At 33.0% G+C, this 21,563-nt stretch overlaps 2 protein-coding genes across 2 annotated transcripts in view; one reads left to right on the top strand and one right to left on the bottom strand.

Moving 5' to 3' along the window:
* Positions 1–12,509, top strand: part of LOC126562687 (bifunctional methylenetetrahydrofolate dehydrogenase/cyclohydrolase, mitochondrial) — a 394,759-nt gene extending 382,250 nt beyond the window's left edge. Inside the window, exon 4 of the mRNA XM_050219251.1 lies at positions 12,499–12,509. The gene's annotated coding sequence lies outside the window, so the exon portion shown is untranslated. The remainder of the gene's footprint in view (positions 1–12,498) is intronic.
* The window catches only part of LOC126560692 (uncharacterized), a 44,624-nt gene that overhangs the window by 3,626 nt on the left and 19,435 nt on the right, over positions 1–21,563 (bottom strand). The gene's annotated exons all lie outside the window — the stretch shown is intronic.

Raw genomic sequence — 21,563 nt, 5'->3', positions numbered from 1 at the left:
CAGAAATATCAAAAATCTCAGAATTTTCAAAAATCTCAGAATTTCAAAAAGCTCAGAAATCTCAGATATCTAAGAACTTTCTAAAATCTCAGAATTCTCAAAAATCTCAGAGTTTTTAGATATCTCAGAAATCTCAGAAATCTCAAAAACTTCAGAAATTTAATAAATTTCAGAAATCTCAGATATCTCATAAATTTCAAAAATCTAAGAATGCTTACAAATCTCATAAATCTCACACTTTTTTAAAATCTCAGGAATGTCAGAAATCTCAGAGACTTCAAAAATATCAGAATTCTCAGAAATCTCAGAATTTTCAAAAATCTCAAAATTCTTAGAAATGTCAGAATTCTTAGAAATCTCGAAAATCTCACATAAATCAGAAATCTCAGAAAGCTGAAAATTTTCAAAAATTTCTAAAATCTCACAATTTTCAGAAATTTCCGAATTCTTAGAATTTTCAAAAATCTAAGAAGTCTAAGAAATATCAGAATTTTGAGAAATCTCAAAAATCTCAAAACATCCAAAATTCTTTGAATCTCAGAATTCTCAAAACTCTCAGAATTTTTAATTATCTCAGAAAAATCAGATATCTCATAAATCTTAGGAATATCAGAAATCTCAGAAATCTCATAAATTTCAGAAATCTTTGAAACCTTAGAATTTTCAAAAATCTCAGTTTTCTCAAAAATCTCAAATTTTATAGATATCTCAGAAATCTCAGAAATCTCAAAAACTTCAGAAATCTGAGAAATCTCAGAAATTTCAGAAATCACTGAAAATTTAAAAAATCTCAAAATTCTCAGAAATCTCGGAATTTTTAAAAATTCAGAATTCTCAGAAATCTCAGAATTTTCGAAATTCTCAGAATTCTCAGAAATCTCAGAATTTTTGAAATTCTAAAAATTTTGAGATATCGCAGAAATCTTTAAAATCTCAGAATTTTCAGAAATTTTCAAAAATTACTAAAATCTCAGAATTTAAAAAATTCGCAGAATTCTTATAATTCTCAAAATTTTCAAAATCGTAGAAGTCTAAGAAATCTTAGAATTAAGAGAAATCTCAGACATCTCAAAATTTTCAAAAAATCTCAGAATCTCAGAATTCTCAAAAATATCAAAATATTAAGATATCTTAGGAATCTAAGATATCTGAGCAATTTTAAAAATCTTAGATTTCTTAGAAATTTTAAAAATTTTGAGATTTCTGAAATTTCTGAGATTCTTGGAAATTTTTAGATTTCTTTGAATTCTAACAATTCTGAGATTTCTTAGATTTCTGGGATTTTTGAAAATTCTGAGATTTTTAAGAATTCTGAGATTTTATAAAATTCTGAGATGTTTGGAAATTTGGGATTTCTTAGATATTAAAAATTCAGAAATCTCAGAATTTTTGAAATTCTAAAAATTTTGAGATATCGCTGAAATCTTTAAAATCTCAGAATTTTCAGAAATTTTCAAAAATTACTAAAATCTCAGAATTTAAAAAATTCGCAGAATTCTTAGAATTCTCAAAATTTTCAAAATCGTAGAAGTCAAAGAAATCTTAGAATTAAGAGAAATCTCAGACATCTCAAAATTTTCAAAAAATCTCAGAATCTCAGAATTCTCAATAATCTCAGAATTCTTTAGAATTCTCAGAATTTTCAAAAATTTTAGAAGTCTTAGAAATATCAGAATTTTGGAAATCTCAGAAAACTCAAAATTTCTAAATATCTCAGAATCTCAGAATTCTCAAAAATATCAAAATATTAAGATATCTTAGGAATCTAAGATATCTGAGCAATTTTAAAAATCTTAGATTACTTAGAAATTTTAAAAATCTCAGAAATTTCAGAAATCTCAAAATTTTTAAAAATCTCAGTAATCTCAGAAATATCAGAAATTTCAAAAATATCAAAATTATCAGAAATCTCAGAATTTTCAAAAATTTCAGAATTCCAAGAAATCTCAGAATTCTAAGAAATCTCAGAAAATTCAGAAATCTAAAATCTCAGTATTCTCCTAAATCTAAGAAGTCTCAGAAATCTCAGGAAGCTCAGAAATTTCAGAAATCACAGAATTCTCAGTAAATCTCAGAATTTTCAAATACATCAGAATTCTTAGAAGTCCTAGAAATCTCACAATTTTTAAAAGTCTCGAGAAACTCACAAATCTCAGAAATGTCAAGTATATCAGAATTCTCGAAATCTCAGATTTTTCAAAAATTTCAGAATTCTTAGAAATCTCAGAAATCTCAAAATTTTCAAAAATCTCAGATTTCTCATAAATCTTAGAAATCTCAGAAATCTGAGAAATCTCAGAAGTTTAAAAAATCTCGGAATTCTTAGAAATCTCAGAAATTTCAAGAATCCCAGAATTCTCAGGAATCTCAGAATTTTTAAAAACCTGATAAATCTCATAAATATCAGAATTTTCAAAAATCTCAGATTTTTAGATATTTCAAAAATCTGAGAAATCTAAAAAATTTCAAAAATCTCAGAATTTGCACAAATCTTCGAATTTTCAAAATTATCAGAAATTTCAGAAATGTCAGATATTAAAAAAACTTAGAAATTTAAGAAATCAGTCTGCCTCCAGCTTCCGTAGAGAAAGGACGTATTCCGCTCGGAAGCGTCATTTTCTATTTTGCATACGGCAGATAGTGGCTATTGTTCTCGAGTGCGAATGCGTAGTCAACGCGATTACCCGTAACGCACCTATCGGTGTCTCCGTCTTACTCCGATATTCGTGCGGAGAGTGTACCGTTACTTCTATCGATCGACTGGCGATCGACGTGTGCTCCTGTGGTGTTGCTGTGTGTGTCTGCTGATCGTTGCGATAAGCAAGCCTATCAACGCAACGCTATCGCTTTGATCGGCGCTTGTGCTACAAGCTAGTGTGAGTTTGTGTGAGTGTGTGTTTATTTGTGCATCGTGTGATACGGTAAGTGTTACCCTTTATCTTTACCCGTTCCGTTGTCTCCGCCCCTACCATGGCGGTAGAGCAGGATGCTTCCGACTCGGATCGGGAGAATGATCTCACCAAGGAGGTAAAAAGAAAGCCAGGGCGTCCCAAGGCTGCACCAGCGGCAAAAAAATTGCCTTGGATGATAGGCCTTCGACTTCGAAGGCCACATGTAGTAGTGTCACTTTGGCAAAGAGTGCCCAGGTGACAAAAAGTGCCCCGCTGACAAAGAGTGCCCCGGTGTTAGCAACTAAAGAGCCGCTATCAGAACACCGAGCGCGTGCTAACCCGCCGTCGTGGAAGGGTAAGCCAATAGTGTATTTTATGCCGCGAGTTAAACAACTCGATGTAAGGACGATCGCGGCATCGTTATTTGAAAAGTACCCGGGCGTTGCCGATGTTTTTCGGATGCGCCCAAACAAGATCAGGGTTACCGCAAAGGACCGGGCTCAAGCCAACGTCATTGCGGCTGACCCAGAATATACGGAGCACTACCGGGTTTATATTCCCGGTAGTCTGGTTGAGGTTTCCGGCGTAATCGAGGATTTCGATTATCCTTAGGAGGAAGTGGTGCAAATGGGCTTTGGGGTTTTTCAAACCCCAAACTCGCCCAAGATAAAAGTGCTTGAAGCAAAAAATCTCTTCTGGCTTGCTTGAAGCTTGATGCTTCAAGCAAGCCAGAAAAAAAATATATCCCGACCTCCTCAATCCGGGTTACGTTTGAGGGTACGCTACTCCCGCAGGCACTCATTGTAGAAGGCCTCCGGATAACCATTAACCGGCCGTACGTACCAAGGGTGGCAACCTGTTCCAAGTGCAGTCAGATTGGACACGCTGAACCGTTTTGCACCCGTAAAACATGCTGTGGTAAATGTAGAGGGGCACATGCCACTGAGGAGTGCAAAGCTCCCTCCCAAAAATGTTCGCATTGCCGGGACGAGTGGCACGAGGTAGCTTTGTGCCCCGTGTACCGAAAACTCCAAAAGGAGCAGACGAAAACAATATCCGCAACGGCACGCGGATCGTACAGCAATGCTCTAAAGGGAGCAAACGCATCAAACCCTTTTGCTGTTTTGGGTACAGATGCAAATGGCAAGTCCAGCCCGACTGCACTCGAACAGGTGCCATAGAGACCGGTGAAGAGAGTACCTTATAAAAAGGTACAAAGGAAAGTCCTAAGGACAAAAACTAAATCCTTGGCACAACAGCGTCTCGCCAAAGCTAAAACTTCCACCCCAGTCCAAAAACGAGATGCTGAACATCCCATTCTCGCTCCCCAAATTGCCAGGAAGGAGCCCAAGAAGAAGCGATCTCCCCGGACCGAAGCCCCTCTGGAAAGCTTGGCTTTTCCAATCGGGGGTTCTCCGAAAACCCCTACCCCGTCCCTTTCCGAGATCCTAGAGTCCCTCCTCATGACCCTCAACCTCCCGCAGCACCTGCACATGATCGCTACTTGGGCCCTTCCTTTCCTGAAGGGGATGATCAAACAGTGGCTGGCCCAATGGCCATGCTTAAGCATGATGGTCCGATTGGACAATTAATTCCTCCAAGGGCTACCATCTTACAGTGGAACTGTAGGAGTTTGCTTGGCAAGCTAGACTCCTTTAAAGCATTAGTGGGCGAGCACAACTGCGATGTGTTCGCCCTCTGTGAAACTTAGCTTTCGGAAGAAATTAATCTTACCTTCCCTGGATATAATCCAGGGAAGGTAAGATATATCTTACCTTCCCTGGATTCCCTTTTTATCTCTGGAGCAAAAATGCAGTAAAAGAATCAACTTTCTAAGGACAGTCACAGTGTAGCATATCTGCTAAACATCTCACTAGAGTATACATTATTTCGGATACAACAAGCCTTACGTAGCATTATACGGTGAGCAGAAATTCACCAATTTAACAAATAACCTGCATTAGCCAAGAACGTGAGAAATGTACATTCAGCTATTTTGACCACGCGCACGCCTTAACATGAACATTCAAAAACTTACCAGCGCACCCGGCTAGCGAGTGACGCAATGCAATATGATATCAGTTCAAAACAACCAGCGAGTCCAGACAGTGGTCAGTAACACAAAAACACAAACAAGTAACTTCATGCATAGCAAGCATATAGATCCAACGACGAATGATATCCGACACATTTCTTGCAAGTGCAGCAATCAATATCACCGTGACACATTTTATGCTTACGTAAATATTTTTGTACTAAATGCAATAGCAATAAGAACAACCACTAAGAAACAATATTGGTTACAAAAACGATCAAAAACTATTGTAAGATTGGGTATAAATAAAGCGGTCTTGGAAGCCTTCGACAGAGACACACACAGACAGGCAGAGAGAAGGTACAACAAGCTAAACCTTGCGTTCAATTCTTTCTAGAGGTTGGAGTGTCCCCCTACCCAAGGTAAGGCCTCAAACCTCCAACATGCCAGTAAGGGATATTCCTTCTGAACATCCAAAGTCGCCTGGCCGACTTGCTCCGCCGATGAGCATCGAGAGTCCCCCTACCAAAGGTAAGGCCTCGATGTCTCCAACTTTCCTGTAAGGAAGATTCTCATCTAGAATCTTGAGACTGCCTGGACAGTCAGATAAAAGAAAGATATTGGTCCGCACAGTTAGCAATCACGTTGTTCTGGTCTCGTCGCGATTATAAGTCCGAGTTTCTTCTTCTCCACCACATGGCGACAGTGAATCTCTTTTTCCCACCACATGGCGACTGTAAATACAATTTTACTTCTTCCCACCACATGGCGACCGTGAGTTTAAGCGGTAATCTTCGGATGGTGAAAAATTTATAAGTGTAAAAAAAAAAAGGATGTGAATTGATCAAAGTGCATAAGTGTGCCATATTAGATGGTTTAAGTGACACTACAACGAAATGCACAAGCAGAGACATAATTGCACAATGGTGAGCACCACACGAAATTCGTGATTTTTGTTAGTGTATCCGGAAAGATATTGAAGTGCAAAAATGCTCCATAAATAAATTTATGAAGAAGTTTTTTTTACTGAATAAAATCTCAATATTAGCAAGAACAATGTGAACAATGTGATGTACGTGAAATGAAATGTATGTGAATTAAAAATATAGTGACAGTCACCGAGAATGGCCGGTATAAGGTAAAATCAAAGGCGGAAATTCCTTGTGAATTTTGTGCAGACACGTGTCCGTAGTCAACACTTCAAGACTATTTGGAGAGAAGCATACATGAAAAATCTTAACGTAAATAAGTTCCAAAATTGTCAGTGCAAATAACAAAAACAAAATCAGTAAAGTGACAATTGACAAACGATCAAACAGAAACGTAAAAAAGTGATTTTTTTAACGGATTTACCATTTTGAAACGAAAATGTCTTTGAACACATTCTAAGGCGAACTTCGCGCAAAAAGTGACGATAACTGGCAATGTTCTAAGAGAAAAGTTCATCATACATAATGAAATTCAGGCATACATAATAGCATCATTAAATTCAGATGGAAAATATGTCTTAGCATCATATATCCTATTGATTGAAAGCAAAAAAAAAACCCCAAAAAACTATGAAAAATACAAATTTTAAAATGTGTATCATCCGACGATAGAAGTAATGACGTACACAGACAAAAGTGCAAAGTAACGATATGTCGCGTGATGGCTGTAAAAAAAGTGAACTCAACAACAGTGATGTGCACAATATGTGTAGCAACAAAAGACAGGCTGAGAATAATCTATGATTATCGTAAGGAACCTTTGGGATATATAGGCCAGAACTCTTTAAGATTAAGATAAAAAGTGAAAAGTTAATTCTCATAAAAATCAACAACAGTGATCGAAAAAAAATCACATAATGTCATTAAAGATCGCGCATATTAAAGTTGTGAAAAGAAGACGCAATCGTAGTGATGATTCAAAACAATGGAAGGCGAGACCACGGTCACAAATGTGAACCGGCGGGATCTAAAGAGACAGGAGTCTCCAACGTAGAAGCCTAGGAGCCTGAACGAGGAAAGTCTGAACGAGGAGCTTAACGGACAAGATGATCTACTAGAATGCAAACGGACAGGAGTATCAACGTAGACGCAAGCGACTACTGGTCTCAACGTGAAGTGCCAACTGCAATCGATTACGCCGCAGACGAGTTTTTCAACCTGATGAACGGCAGATAAGTACACATTTTCAGACAAACATAGCATAACTAAAGACATAAAAATAATTATCAAAATAAGACAATCGGTTATTAAAGATTACAGTAGAAGAACTTAACCCTGACAAAATGGCAAGCACGATAGAATTGTTGTCATTGCAAATTTTGTGCCAGTGTACGACGGCAACGGAGACAAACTAGAACAAAGAATCTCCGCAATAAACATGTGTAAATCAATTACCACACCAGATAACCTACCTATTGCTATCCAAGCAATTTTGTCCAGACTAGCAGGGAAAGCAAGAGACGCAATTGTAGGAACACCGAGCACGATCGATGAAATCGTTTCATCATTAGAATCGTCGTGTAGAAAAATAGAGGGATCAGATTTGATTATGACGATCCTAAATATAACAAAACAAAAAAGTGATTTTGAAAGCTTTGCTGAAGAAATAAGCAGACTTACATCGAAACTTTAACGAGCCTACATAAAAGACAGCATAAGAAATGAAGGAGCTAAAAGACTAGCCACCCAAGCAGGAATCAAAGCTCTAAAAGCAGGAACCACCAAGATAAACCAGGATAAACCAAGATACTAAAAACACCATTAAGTATGCCAATTGCACTCCTCTAGCAAAGGCAATCGAATAAGGAACAATCAACGAGGCAGAACTACTAGCATCAACACAAAGGGTAGAAGTAAACTACTTCCAAAATAATAGACGCATGGATAAAAGAGACAATAGATATCGTAACAGGTGCGAAAACCGAACAGCTTTTAGGTACGACCATTGTCCACAAGATAGATACGACAATCGTCCACCAGTCAGATACAGCAACAGCAGGAGGAACTGGAACAGAATCGATAGAGCAGGGAACTCACTAAGCATATTGAACATACAACCTTACATGTCTTATCAAAACCAGGCAAATGGAAGACAAAATTCGAATCTACCTAACACATTAAGATTCGAAAAATTACACAGATATCCCAGAGAACAGTATAAGCAAATTAGGAAAAATGTTGAAAATAATAGTGATAACAGAGATCATGCTAAAAAATATGGGACAAATGAAAACATTGTAGAGAACGATATCGAGCATCGTAAAAACAATGCGAAGGTACATGAAAAATCAAATGAACTTAGCTGTATAAAAATAAATCCAGATTTGAGAAAAAATATTAATAAGAGATCAGTTAAAAGTATGTTCCACATAAGACAACATAAACATGAAAATGAAAATCGTGGTACAAAAGAAAAAGCTCAAGAAAAACGTATATTAGAATAAGAAAAGATCTTTTATAATGTAGCACAAACGGAAGATAAAGATTACAACTACGAAGAATACGAAAAATATGAACGCGGAAGCATATATGAAATAACGAACTATAAGCAATATGAAAATGATGAAGAATCTTTTAATAATGTTACTCTGTATAATGAAAAAGCATTTGAATATGACTTTAAAACAGAACATTCTAAGCAAGAACAAATATGTAATGAAAATAACACTGGAGAAGATATAAAAAGAATCAATGATTTAAATGATATGTTTGAAATGAATGATATATTTAATGACATGAACTGCGAAGCAATCAATGAATCTGAAGATGCAATTAACAAAAGTAAAAGCGCAAATAAAACGCTTAAGAACACTAAGAAGCATATGAATGAGTTATATGAAAAAGATGTGAATGATACTGAAAATGAATTACAATGCCCATCAAGAGAGGCTGATAACGATGAATATAACAATACCACTATATGTGAAGTACAGCGCAAAGCATCCATAACTAACAATGTGAAAGAAAAGTTGAAAAAAAAACTTCAAGAAAAATTGCGAGCATTAGCATTCATTAAGAAAGCAAAATTCGAATTGAAAAAATATTAAGAATCCTCATTTCATTTTGAAGATAGCAAACAATCCAATATTAAACTCCAGCTCAATACAAGCAACGATAAATATTCCAATATCAATTCTTTGGTTAACGAATCAGTGTACATAAAATACTATCCACCTTAGTCGAACGCTTAACGTTACATTAGATATAATTAAACTTAAACAAAATATAAAAAAAAACATTATATACAATTATAGAACTGAAAGAGAATAATGTTACTCTTTCGCAAAAAGAATTTCACTCAATCTAACATTATTCTTCTAAACAGGGGAGGTGAAGCATATCTGCTTAACATCTCACTAGAGTATACATTATTTCGGATACAACAAGCCTTATGTAGCATTATACGGTGAGCAGAAATTCACCAATTTAACAAATAACCTGCATTAGCCAAGAACGTGAGAAATGTACATTCAGCTATTTTGACCACGCGCACGCCTTAACATGAACATTCAAAAACTTACCAGCGCACCCGGCTAGCGAGTGACGCAATGCAATATGATATCAGTTCAAAACAACCAGCGAGTCCAGACAGTGGTCAGTAACACAAAAACACAAACAAGTAACTTCATGCATAGCAAGCATATAGATCCAACGACGAATGATATCCGACACATTTCTTGCAAGTGCAGCAATCAATCGCACCGTGACACATTTTATGCTTACGTAAATATTTTTGTACTAAATGCAATAGCAATAAGAACAACCACTAAGAAACAATATTGGTTACAAAAACGATCAAAAACTATTGTAAGATTGGGTATAAATAAAGCGGTCTTGGAAGCCTTCGACAGAGACACACACAGACAGGCAGAGAGAAGGTACAACAAGCTAAACCTTGCGTTCAATTCTTTCTAGAGGTTTGAGTGTCCCCCTACCCAAGGTAAGGCCTCAAACCTCCAACATGCCAGTAAGGGATATTCCTTCTGAACATCCAAAGTCGCCTGGCCGACTTGCTCCGCCGATGAGCATCGAGAGTCCCCCTACCAAAGGTAAGGCCTCGATGTCTCCAACTTTCCTGTAAGGAAGATTCTCATCTAGAATCTTGAGACTGCCTGGACAGTCAGATAAAAGAAAGATATTGGTCCGCACAGTTAGCAATCACGTTGTTCTGTTCTCGTCGCGATTATAAGTCCGAGTTTCTTCTTCTCCACCACATGGCGACAGTGGATCTCTTCTTCCCACCACATGGCGACTGTAAATACAATTTTACTTCTTCCCACCACAACAGGATTCTGGTGGGGCGCACATCCATCAGACGTTCTGAGACTGTAAAAGACAACGGTACTATCCGTATTGGAATATGGAAGCATATGCTTCCATTGGGCATTTAATACGTTGATACTCAAGCTTGAAAGGCTACAGTACCGCTGTCTTAGACTCGCACTAGGGAGCATGAAATCCACACACAACATGTCCCTAGAAGTGATGACCGGAGTGATGCCGCTCAAACTACGTTTTGAAATGCTGTCGCTTCGCCTTCTAGTCCGTTGTTCAGTATCAAATCCCTTAATAATAGAAAATTTTGAAGCGCTTCTAGTGACAGGTTCTAACAGCAAAATTCTCAAGATTTATGAAGATTTTGTTGCCCTACAAGTGCATCCTAGCGCTCCACAGGCATTAAATCGTGCTGCCCTTCCTGAGAACTACAGTTCCATTTTAAAAACAGATTCCTCATTGCACGAGGAAATTAAGACCATACCTAATGATCTTCGCCCGAGGGTAGTTCCGGGTATTTTCATGAATGAGTATGGTCATTTAGACCAAATAAGCCAGTACTACACTGATGGATCATCCTCTGTGTTTTTAGCGATTTCACCGAAGCTTTTTTCAAATTTAGGCAGCCATGTAGTGTTTACACCGCAGAGCTAGCCGCAATATTTAACGCACTATCCATGATAGCAGCGAGACCTTCGGACCAGTACTTCATCTTCACTGATAACCTTAGTGCTATTGAAGCTCCGAGATCTCCGAAGGCTGTTAAGAGTCAGGATTTCCTCACCATAAAAATCATTGAATTGCTTGGCTCAATGTTCGATAAGGCGTATAAGATCTCGCTAATTTGGGTCCCTTCTCATTGTGGAATTCCCGGCAATGAAAAGGCAGACTCACTGGCCAAAACAGACGTCCAAGAAGGCGCTTTTTACGACCGACCTATCTCGGCCCAGGAGTTCCTTTGTTTTCCACAGCAACTTTTCCTGTCTCGCTGGCAGAGCATGTGGGAGGCGCATGAACTCGGGCGTTTTCTCTTCTTGATCTCTCCGCAAGTGTCCCTGCGGCCTTGGTTCGATGGGCTCTCTGTAGACCGGGCATTCATACGAATGATGTCTCGACTGATGTCAAATCATTTTGCGTTGAATGTTCATCAACAGCGTACAACTCTGGCTCAGACAAAAGTGTGTGGCTGCGGTGACGGATTCCACGATGTGGATCACCTTCTGTGGTCCTGCGTGGAATTTGAAACCGCAAGACCCTCCTTGTTGAGCGCAGTCGGGAATATCGGCAGACGACCGGGTACAGAAATTAGAGAAGTGTTGGCTACCGGTGACCTCCCCTACATGAGGACCATCTTCCGATTCGCCAGAGACAACGGTCTTGTCCTATGATTCCACATCCGAAGTATCCTTTGAATCCTTATTCGTATTTCCCCATTCCTTTTTTGTTAAATGTTGTGTTGTCTATGTTTTAAGTGTATTTTTGTAGTGCCACGGGTGATCCGATGACTGGGCAACAGCACTCGAGGGCGATTCCAACACTGCCGTAAAAGGGAGGCAGGCGTTGTTCAAAGTGCAGTGTTCTCCACTCCAGTCCAGTTTTAGCACATTGAGTTTGACAGTGGTGGCGTCGGGTTCGGGGTGTTTGGCGGGTTCAGTCTCGTGAGTAGTGAAGTCGCTTTCGCTGCTGCGGGATAGAGCTTGTCGATCATCCTTTGATTGGACGTTGCCTAGAGTGAGCTTGGAATGTCATTGCTGGACTGCACTGGAGAACACTGTACGAAGACAAATAAATGTGCTGTCTAAACAATATTTGTTTGTTTGTTGCAGACCAGACCAATCCACAAAGGACAACAATAGAACGGCCACATCACCACTATAGCCGGAATTCGGATGTAACCAACCACCATCATCACAATAGTCACAGCAATAGTCCCGGACCATCAAAACTCACAACAACCACCACTACATCATCATCATCATCATCATCATCATCATCATCATCATCATCAGCATCATCAACACCATCACCACAACCATCCACAACCGAGTATGCCCGGGATAAGGCAAATAATAGGGAGGAAATGCTTTATCAATATGATCAATATGAATTTTTTTTCAACACAAGCGGTGTTGACAATACGGCATTGGACCGTCATAATCAATTGTAAATAAATAAATAAATAAATAAAAATTTAAGAAATCTCAAAAATTTCAGATATTTCAGAAATTTAAAAGTTTTCAGAATTTTAAAATTTCTCAAAAATCTCAGCAATTTTTGAGAAATTTTAAAATTCACACATCTCACATCAGCATTTTTTTTACAGCTCACACATCTCGAAATTTTCGGAAATCTTAGAAATTTTAAAAATCTCAGAAATTTCATAAATCTAAGAATTTTCAAAAATATCAGAAATTTCAGAAATGACAGAAATTTAAAAGAAATTAGAAATTTAAGAAATCTTAAAAATTTCAGATGTATCAGCAAATTAAAAGTTCTCAGAATTTTTAATATCTAAGAAATCCCAAATTTCCAAAAATCTCAGAATTTAAGGAATCTCAGAATTCTTAGAAATCTCAGAATTTTCAAAAATCCCAGAATTCTACGAAATCTCAGAAGTCTCAGAAATCTCAGAATTGTGAGAAATCCTAGAAATCTAAAAATTTCCAAAAATCTCAGAATCTCAGAATTTTCAAATCTCTCGGAATTATAACATATCTTAGAAATTTCAGAAATATCAAAAATCTCAGAATTTTATAAATCTTAGAAATCTCAGAAATCTAAAAAACTTCAGAAATCTAAGAATTCTCAGAAATCTCAGATACCTCAGAAATTTCAAAAATCTCAGAATGCTGACAAATCTCATAAATCTCACAATTTTTTAAAATCTCAGGAATCTCAGAAATCTCAGAGACTTCAAAAATATCAGAATTCTCAGAAATTTCAGAATTTTCAAATTTCAAAAATCTCAGAATTCTTAGAAATGTCAGAATTCTTAGAAATCTCGAAAATTTCACATATATCAGAAATCTTAGAAAGCCCTGGATTTTCAAAAATTTAGAAAATCTCAGAATTTTCATAAATCTCCAAATTCTTAGAATTCTCCGAATTTTCAAAAATCTAAGAAGTCTTAGAAATATCAGAATTTTGAGAAATCTCAGAAATCTCAAAACTTCCATAATTCTCAGAATCTCAGAATTCTCAAAACTCTCAGAATTTTTAACTATCTCAGAAAGCTTAGAAATCTTAGAAATCTCAGAAATATCAGGAATCTCAGAAATCTCAGAAATTTCATAAATCTCAGAAATCTTAGAAACCTTAGAAAATTCAAAAATCACAGAATTCTCAAAAATCTCAGATTTTATAGATGTCTCAAAAATCTCGGAAATCTCAAAAACTTCAGAAATCTAAGAAATTTCAGAAATTTCAGAAATCTCTGAAAATTTAAAAATCTCAGAATTCTCAGAAATCTCAGAATTTTTAAAAATTCAGAATTCTCAGAAATCTCAAAATTTTCGAAATTTTCAGAATATTGAGGTATCTCAGAAATCTGAGAAATCTCAGAATTTTAAACAATTTTAAAAGTCTAACAAATCTTAGAATTTTGAGAAATCTCAGGAATTGCAAAATTTCCAAAAATCTCAAACTTTCAGAATTTTCAAAAATGTCAGAATTCTTTAGAATTCTCAGAATTTTCAAAAATCGTATTCTCATAAATCTCAGAAGTCTAATAAATCTCAGAAAGCTCAGAAATCTCAGAAATCTCAGAGTTCTCAGTAAATTACAGAATTTTTAAATATATCAATAAACTTAGAAATCTCAGAAATCTCACAGTTTTTAAAAGTCTTAGAAATCTCAGAAATCTCAAAAACTTCATAAATCTAAGAAATCTCAGAAATGTCAGATATCTCAGAAAGTTAAAAAATCTCAGAATGCTTACAAATCTCATAAATCCCACAATTTTTTTTTAAATCTCAGGAATCTCAGAAATCTCAGAGACTTCAAAAATATCAGAATTCTCAGGAATCTCAGAATTTTCCAAAATCTTAGAATTCTAAGAAATGTAACAATTCTTAGAAATCTCGAAAATCTCACATATATCAGAAATCTCAGAAAGCTCAGAAATTTCAAAAATTTCTAAAATCTCAGAATTTTCATATATCTGCGAATTCTTAGAAGTCTCTGAATTTTCAAAAATCTTAGAAGTCTAAGAAATATCAGTATTTTGAGAAATCTCAGTAATCTCAAAACTTCCAAAATTTTCAGAATCTCAGAATTCTCAAAATACTCGGAAATTTTAATTATATCAGAAAGCTCAGAAATCTCAGAAATCTTAGAAATATAAGAAATCTCAGAAATCTCATAAATCTCAGAAATCTCGTAAATCTCAGAAATACCTTAGCAATTTCAAAAATCTCAGAATTCTTAAAAATCTCAGATTTTATAGATATCTCAAAAATCTCAGCAATCTCAAAAACTTCAGAAATCTAAGAAATCTAGGAAATTTAAAAAATCTCTGAATAATAAAAAATCTCAGACTTCTCAGAATTCTCAGAATTTGTAAAAATTCAGAATTCTCAGAAATCTCAGAATTTTTGAATTTCTCAGAATTTTGAGATATCTCAGAAATCTACGAAACCTCAGAATTCTCAGAAATTTTCAAAAATTTCTAAAATCTCAGAATTTAACAAAATCGCAACATTCTTAGAATTCTCAGAATGTTAACAAATCTTAGAAGTCTTAGAAATATCAGAATTTTGAGAAATCTCAGAAATCTCAAAACTTCCAAAGTTTTCAGAATCTCAGAATTCTCAAAAATTTCAGAATTTTTAATTATCTCAGAAAGCTCAGAAATATCAGAAATCTCAGAAATCTCATAAATCTCATAAATCTCAGAAATCTTTGCATACCTTAGCAATTTCAAAAATCTCAGAATTCTCAAAAGTCTCAGATTTTATAAATATCTCAAAAATCTCAGAAATCTCAAAAACTTCAGAAATCTGAGAAATCTAGGAAAATTCAGAAATCTCTGAAAAATAAAAAATCTCAGAACTCTCAGAAGTTTTAAAAATTCCGAATTCTCAGAAACCTCAGAATTTTCGAAATTCTCAGAATTCTTAGAAATCTAAGAATTTTCGAAATTCTCAGAATTTTGAGATATCTCAGAAATCTCAGAAATCTCACAAATCTCAAAAATTTTCAAAAGTATCTAAAATCTCAGAATTTAAAAAAATTGCGGAATTCTAAGAATTCTCAGAATTTTCAAAAATCTGAGAAGTTTAACAAATCTTAGAATTTTGAGAAATCTCAGAAATCTCAAAATTTATAAAAATCTCAAAATCTCAGAATTCTCAAAAACATCAAAATTTTAAGATATCTCAGGAATCTCAGATATCTCAGAAATTTTAAAAATCTCAGATTTCTCAGAAATTTTCAAAAATCTCAGAAATTTCAGAAATCTCAAAATTTCCAAAACTCTCAGGATTCTCAGAAATCTCACAATTTTTATAATTCTCAGTCATCTCAGAAATATCAGAAATTTCAAAAATATCAAAATTATCAGAAATCTCAGAATTTCCAAAAATTTCAGAATTCCAAGTAATATCAGAATTCTAAGAAATCTCAGAAAATTCAGAAAACTAAGAAATCCAAAATCTCAGTATTTTCATAAATCTAAGAAGTCTCAGAAATCTCAGAAAGCTCAGAAATCTCAGAAATCTCAGAATTCTCATTTATACTAAGAATTTTCAAATATATTAGAAGTTTTAGAAATCTTAGAAATCTCACAATTTTTAAAAGCCTCGAGAAACTCACAAATCTTAGAAATGTAAAAAATAGCAGAATTTTCGATAATGCAGAATTTTCAAAAATTTCAGAATTCTTAGAAATCTGAGAATTCGCAGACATCTCAGAATTTTGAGAAATCTCAGAAAACTCAGACATCTCAAAATTTCATATAATCTCAGATTTCTCATAAATCTCAGAAACCTCAGAAATCTCCGAAATTTCAAAAATCTCGGAATTCAATTTCAAATTTTTTTCAAGAATCCCAGAATTCTCAGGAATCTTAGAATTTTTTAAAACCTCATTAATCTCAGAAATATTAGAGTTTTCAAAAATCTCAGATTTTTAGATATTTCAAAAATCTCAAATATCTCAAAAATTTCAAAAATCTCAGAATTTTCAGAAATCTAGGAATTTTCAAAAATATCAGAAATTTCAAAAATCTCAGAAAATAAAAAAAGCTTAGAAATTTAAGAAATCTTAGAAATTTTAGATACATGAGAAATTCAAAAATTCTCAGAATTTTTTAATATCTAAGAAATCCCAAATTACCAAAAATCTCAGAATTTGAGAAAATCTCTGAATTTTCAGAAATCTCAGAATATTAAAAAATCCAAGAAATCTAAGAAATCTCAGAATTCTCAGAAATCTCAGAATTGTGAGAAATCCAAGAAATCTAAAAATTTCCAAAAATCCCAGAAAATCAGAATTCGCCAAAAGCTCGGAATTATAAGATATCTCAGAAATATCATAAATCTCAGAATTTTCAAAAATCTCAGAAATCTCAGATATCTCAGAATTTTCAAAAATCTCAGAATTCTCAAAAATCTCAGAATTTTTGGAAATCTCAGATATCTCAGAAATCTAAAAACCTTCAGAAATCTAAGAAATCTCAGAAATCTCAGATATCTTAGAAATATCAAAAATCTCTGAATGCTTACAACTCTCATAAATCTCACAATTTTTTAAAATCTCAGGAATCTCAGAAATCTCAAATACTTCAAAAATGTCAGAATACTCAGAAATTTCAGAATTTTAAAAAATCTCAGAATTCTTAGAAATGTCAGAATTCTTAGAAATATCGAAAATCTCACATATTTCAAAAATCTCAGAAAGCTCAGAATTTTCAAAAATTTTTAAAATCTCAGAATTTTCAAAAATTTCTAAAATCTCAGAATTTTCAAAAATCTCCGAATTCTTAGAATTCTCAGAATTTTTAAAAATCTCAGAATTCTCTGAAATCTCAGAATTTTCGAAAATCTCAGAATACTCAGAAATCTCAGAATTTTCGAAATTCTCAGAATTTAAAGATATCTCAGAAATCTCAGAAATCTCAGAATTCTCAGAAATTTTCAGAAATTTCTAAAATCTCAGAATTTAACTAAATCGCAGAATTCTTAGAATTCTCAGAATATTCACAAATCTAAGAAGTCTTAGAAATATCAGAATTTTGAGAAATCTCAGAAACCTCAAAACTTCCAAAATTTTCAGAATCTCAGAAATCTAAAAAATCTCAGAAATCTTAAAAACCTTAGCAATTTCAAAAATCTTTAAATTTAAAAAAATCTCTTAATTATCTCAGACAGCTCAGAAATATCATAAATCTCATAAATGTCAGAAATCTTAGAAACGATAGCAATTTCAAAAATCTCAGAAATTTCAAAAATCTCAAATTTTATAGATATCTCAAAAATCTCAGAAATCTCAAAAACTTCAGAAATCTAAGAAATCTAGGAAATTTCAGGAATCTCTGAAAAATAAAAAAACTCAGAATCCTCAGAAATCTCAGAATTTGTAAAAATTCTGAATACTCAGAAATCTCAGAATTTTTGAAATTCTCAGAAGTCTTAGAAATCTCAGAATTTTCGAAATTCTCAGAATTTTGAGATATCTCAGAAATCTCAGAAATCTTTGAATTCTCAGAAATTTTCAAAAATTTCCAAAATCTCAGAATTTAAAAAAATCGCAGAATTCTAAGAATTCTCAGAATTTTCAAAAATCTTAGAAGTGTAACAAATCTTAGAATTTTGAGAAATCTCAGAAATCTCAAAATTTCCAAAAATCTCAGTAGTCACAAAAATCTCCGAATTCTTTAGAATTCTCAGAATTTTCAAAAATCTAAGAAGTATTTGAAATCTCAGAATTTTGAAGAAACTCTGAAATCTCAAAATTTATAAAAATCTCAGAATCTCAGAATTCTCAAAAATATCAAAATTTTAAGATATCTCAGGAATCTCAGATATCTCAGAAATTTTAAAAATCTCAGATTTCTCAGAAATTTTCAAAAATCTCAGAAATTTCAGAAATCTCAAAATTTCCAAAAGCTCAGAATTCTAAGAAATCTCAGAATTTTTAAAAATCTCAGTAATCTCTGAAATATAAGAAATTTCAAAAATATCAAAATTATCAGAAATCTCAGAATTTTCAAATATTTCAGAATTCCAAGAAATGTCAGAATTCTAAGTCTCAAGTAAAAATCTCGGTATTTTCATAGATCTAAAAAGTCTCAGAAATCTCAGAAAGCTCAGAAATCTCAGAAATCTCAAAATTCTCAGTACATCTCAGAATTTTCAAATGTATCAGAATTTTTAGAAATCTTAGAAATCTCACAATTTTTAAAAGCCTCGAGAAACTCACAAATCTCAGAAATGTAAAAAATAGCAGAATTCTCGATATCGATAAATCTTAGAATTATGAGAAATCTCAGAAATCTTAAAATTTCAAAAGATCTCAGAATGTCAGAATTCTCATATTTATCAAAAATTTAAGATATCTCAGGAATCTAAGATACCTCAGAAATTTTAAAAATCTCAGATTTCTCAGAAATTTTCAAAAATTTCTAAAATCTCAGAATTTAAAAAAATCGCAGAATTCTTAGAATTCTCAGAATTTTCAAAAATCTAAGAAGTCTAAGAAATCTTACAATTTTGAGAAATCTCAGAAATCTCAAAATTTCCCAAAATCTCAGAATGTCAGAATTTTCAAAAATCTCAGAATTCTTTAGAATTCTCAGAATTTTCACAAATCTTAGAATTTTGAAAAATCTCAGAAATCTCAAAATTTATAAAAGTCTCAGAATATCAGAATTCTCAAAAATATCAAATTTTTAAGATATCTCAGGAATCTCAGATATCTCAGAAATTTTAAAAATCTCAGATTTCTCAGAAATTTTCAAAAATCTCAGAAATTACAGAAATCTCAAAATTTCCAAAAGTCTCAGAATTCTCAGAAATCAAATAATTTTTAAAAATCTCAGTCATCTCAGAAATATCAGAAATTTCAAAAATATCAAAATTATCAGAAATCTCGGAATTTTCAAATATTCAGAATTCCAAGAAATGTCAGAATTCTAAGAAATCTGAGAAAATTCAGAAAACTCAGAAATCAAAAATCTGAGTATTTTCATAAATCTAAGTAGTCTCAGAAATCTCAGAAAGCTCAGAAATCTCAGAAATCTCAGAATTCTCAGTTATACTCAGAATTTTCAAATATATTAGAAGTTTTAGAAATCTTAGAAATCTCACAATTTTTAAAAGCCTCGAGAAACTCACAAATCTTAGAAATGTAAAAAATAGCAGAATTTTCGATAATGCAGAATTTTCAAAAATTTCAGAATTCTTAGAAATCTGAGAATTCGCAGACATCTCAGAATTTTGAGAAATCTCAGAAAACTCAGACATCTCAAAATTTCATATAATCTCAGATTTCTCATAAATCTCAGAAATCTCAGAAATCTCCGAAATTTCAAAAATCTCGGAATTCAATTTCAAATTTTTTTCAAGAATCCCAGAATTCTCAGGAATCTTAGAATTTTTAAAAACCTCATTAATCTCAGAAATATCAGAGTTTTCAAAAATCTCAGATTTTTAGATATTTCAAAAATCTCAAATATCTCAAAAATTTCAAAAATCTCAGAATTTTCAGAAATCTAGGAATTTTCAAAAATATCAGAAATTTCAAAAATCTCAGAAAATAAAAAAAGCTTAGAAATTTAAGAAATCTTAGAAATTTTAGATACATGAGAAATTCAAAAATTCTCAGAATTTTTTAATATCTAAGAAATCCCAAATTACCAAAAATCTCAGTATTTGAGAAAATCTCTGAATTTTCAGAAATCTCAGAATATTAAAAAATCCAAGAAATCTAAGAAATCTCAGAATTCTCAGAAATCTCAGAATTGTGAGAAATCCAAGAAACCTAAAAATTTCCAAAAATCTCAGAAAATCAGAATTCGCCAAAAGCTCGGAATTATAAGATATCTCAGAAATATCATAAATCTCAGAATTTTCAAAAATCTCAGAAATCTCAGATATCTCAGAATTTTCAAAAATCTCAGAATTCTCAAAAATCTCAGAATTTTTGGAAATCTCAGATATCTCAGAAATCTAAAAACCTTCAGAAATCTAAGAAATCTCAGAAATCTCAGATATCTTAGAAATATCAAAAATTTCTGAATGCTTACAACTCTCATAAATCTCACAATTTTTTAAAATCTCAGGAATCTCAGAAATCTCAAATACTTCAAAACTGTCAGAATACTCAGAAATGTCAGAATTTTAAAAAATCTCCGAATTCTTAGAAATGTCAGAATTCTAAAAAATCTCGAAAATCTCACATATTTCAAAAATCTCAGAAAGCTCAGAATTTTCAAAAATTTCTAAAATCTCAGAATTTTCAAAAATCTCCGAATTCTTAGAATTCTCAGAATTTTTAAAAATCTAAGAAGTCTTAGAAATATCAGAATTTTGAGAAATCTCAGAAATCTCAAAACTTCCATAATACTCAGAATCTCAGAATTCTCAAAACTCTCAGAATTTTTTACCATCTCAGAAAGCTTAGAAATCTCAGAAATCTCAGAAATATCAGGAATCTCAGAAATCTCAGAAATTTCATAAATCTCAGAAATCTCACAAATCTCAGAAATCTTAGAAACCTTAGCAATTTCAAAAATCTCAGATTTAATAGATATCTCAAAAATCTCAGAAATCTAAAAAACTTCAGAAATCTAAGAAATCTAGGAAAATTCAGAAATCACTGAAAAATAAAGAATCCCAGAACTCTCAGAAGTTTTAAAAATTCAGAATTCTCAGAAACCTCAGAATTTTCGAAATTCTCAGAATTCTTAGAAATGTCAGAATTTTCGAAATTCTCAGAATTTTGAGATATCTCAGAAATCTCAGAAATCTCACAAATCTCAGAAATTTTCATAAGTATCTAAAATCTCCGAATTAAAAAAATTGCAGAATTCTAAGAATTCTCAGAATTTTCAAAAATCTTAGAAGTTTAACAAATCTTAGAATTTTGAGAAATCTCAGAAATCTCAAAATTTAATAAAAAACTCAGAATCTCAGAATTCTCAAAAACATCAAAATTTTTAAGATATCTCAGGAATCTCAGATATCTCAGAAATTTTAAAAATCTCAGATTTCTCAGAAATTTTCAAAAATCTCAGAAATTTCAGAAATCTCAAAATTTCCAAAACTCTCAGGATTCTCAGAAATCCCACAATTTTTATAATTCTCAGTCATCTCAGAAATATCGGAAATTTCAAAAATGTCAAAATTATCAGAAATCTCAGAATTCTCAAAAATC

Source organism: Anopheles maculipalpis, chromosome 3RL (assembly GCF_943734695.1).
Source record: "Anopheles maculipalpis chromosome 3RL, idAnoMacuDA_375_x, whole genome shotgun sequence".
Classification (NCBI taxonomy): domain Eukaryota; kingdom Metazoa; phylum Arthropoda; class Insecta; order Diptera; family Culicidae; genus Anopheles; species Anopheles maculipalpis.
This window is presented reverse-complemented; position numbering and strand designations above follow the sequence as displayed.